Source organism: Monodelphis domestica, chromosome 2 (genome assembly GCF_027887165.1).
Source record: "Monodelphis domestica isolate mMonDom1 chromosome 2, mMonDom1.pri, whole genome shotgun sequence".
NCBI classification, from domain to species: Eukaryota; Metazoa; Chordata; class Mammalia; order Didelphimorphia; family Didelphidae; genus Monodelphis; species Monodelphis domestica.
Genome location: NC_077228.1, coordinates 174,161,310 through 174,163,455, shown reverse-complemented (window position 1 = coordinate 174,163,455; position 2,146 = coordinate 174,161,310). Strand labels below are relative to the sequence as shown.

Genomic DNA, 2,146 nt, shown 5'->3' with positions numbered 1-2,146 from the left:
TGCCTCATACTCATGTGTTCTACTATCCACATCGGTGTTTCCTTCTCTATACTACCTGCCCAACAGCCTCATTTTGTAGATGGTGAAAGAAACTCATTGAAGTGGAAGAAGTTGATCAATAGTCCCACAACACACTTGTGATTGTTTCCTAGGATTTTCAAAAGTTTTTAGAAACAGAATTGAATAAAGAGAGAATTAGCTAAAAGGACAAATGAGTAGATTAGTAGTCAAGGTGGAAAGCAGGGAAATCCAGTTGAATGAATGTAAAAATCATAAAAATCCTCCACAGTCTCATAATTCATTGACCTGAAGATTTAGCCTGATGGATCCATGCCTTAGTCCATGATCTTTTAGATACTCTTGCCTGCAAAATGTATCACCTGATGATAAAGTACAGATAATACTCAAATGTTCTATTCCTTGTTTTGTGTTAGAAATTTCCATCTGGGAAGGACATGGCAGTGGTTGCAGTACTCAGTCTTCATTTTTACAGTCCCATGGACATTTTTCTGCTCTGATGAAATTTGGAGGAGCTAAAAAAAAGAGTAATTATAACATCAGCACAGATTGATATAGCAATTTAGAGTTTATAAGGAGCTTTCCTCTTAAAAACACAATACCATGAATTCGGTGGCTAAACAGGGAAATCTTATGACTATTTTAGAATGGCAAAACAAAATCTGAAAACTGTTCAGTGACTTAGCCAATGTTACATAGTCAGTGTAAATCAGATTCACTGTTTGCCAACAGATTTTAACTCCTAGTCCACTGCGCTTTTGATAACCCTAAATTTTGCCCAAGAGTCTTCTAAGTTTCTGACCTATGTTAATATGAGACTTTTGATTTTCTTTCCCATGAAAGTATATATCTACTCGTGACCTCTTTTTTTCTTTTAGATTTGCAGAGATCTAGGAAAAATGTCCTACCAGTATGATCAGCAATGCAAGCAACCTTGCCAGCCACCTCCCATCTGTCTAAAACCTTGTGAACCCACATGCCAAGATCCATGTCTTACCAAATGTTATGAGTCATGTATTCCCAAATGTCCTAAACCTTGTATTCCCAAGTGCCCAGAGCCATGTGTTCCCAATTGTTATAAACCATGTGTTCCCAAGTACCCTGATCCATGTATTCCCAAGTGCCCAGAGCCATGTGTTTCCAAGTGCCCAGAGTCATGTATTCCTAATTGTTATGAGCCATGTATTCCCAAGTGCCCAGAGCCATGTATTCCCAATTGTTATGAACCATGTGTTCCCAAGTGCCCAGAGCCATGTATTCCCAAGTGCCCAGAGCCATGTGTTCCCAATTGTTATGAACCATGTGTTCCCAAGTGCCCTGATCCATGTATTCCCAAGTGCCCAGAGCCATGTGTTTCCAAGTGCCCAGAGTCATGTATTCCCAATTGTTATGAGCCATGTATTCCCAAGTGCCCAGAGCCATGTGTTCCCAATTGTTATGAACCATGTGTTCCCAAGTGCCCAGAGCCATGTATTCCCAAGTGTCCTGAACCTTGTATTCCCAAGTGTCCTGAACCTTGTATTCCCAAGTGCCCAGAGCCATGTGTTCCCAATTGTTATCAGCCATGTATTCCCAAGTGCCCTGAGGCCTACCCATCACCCCATTGCCCGAAGAGATGCTCCCCTTCTCCTTCACCTTGCCAGCAGCAATATCCACCAAAGGGGAAGTAAATGGTGCCAAATGCTGACAAAACCATGAAACAAAGAGATTAAGTCCCTCTGTGAAGACCCGTGCTCTTTACCACTCTCTCTGAACCTCCAAGTTTCTCTCCTCTTGACTTGTCATGGATGGAATCCCTGAAAAAAGGAACTTTTTTCCTAGTACTATCATTATTTTAAAAACAAGATTCTACTTCTCTACCATCTCTACACCTTCACGAATAGGAGACAGCAGAGAAAAGCCAAACCTACTCATTATCAGCTTTCTGAAACCTGGGAGGAAAACCTTGAAAGATTAGACTCCCCTGACATTACACCAGCTCTCCTCTTGCCCACTGTGCTGTAACCTGGTGGTGACTTTCTTCCCTAGCATCTTTGTAACTCTACTCCCACTGCCCCAAATAAAGCAAATGTTTCATGGTGAGACTAGAACTGTTATTTTTCTTCTCTTTCCCCAGCCTTCACAGCTC

General features: G+C 41.5%; 1 pseudogene; it reads left to right on the top strand.

Moving 5' to 3' along the window:
- The first annotated feature begins 917 nt into the window (after positions 1 to 917).
- LOC107651172 (small proline-rich protein 2E-like) lies at positions 918 to 1,718 on the top strand (annotated as a pseudogene).
- Positions 1,719 to 2,146: the final 428 nt, after the last annotated feature.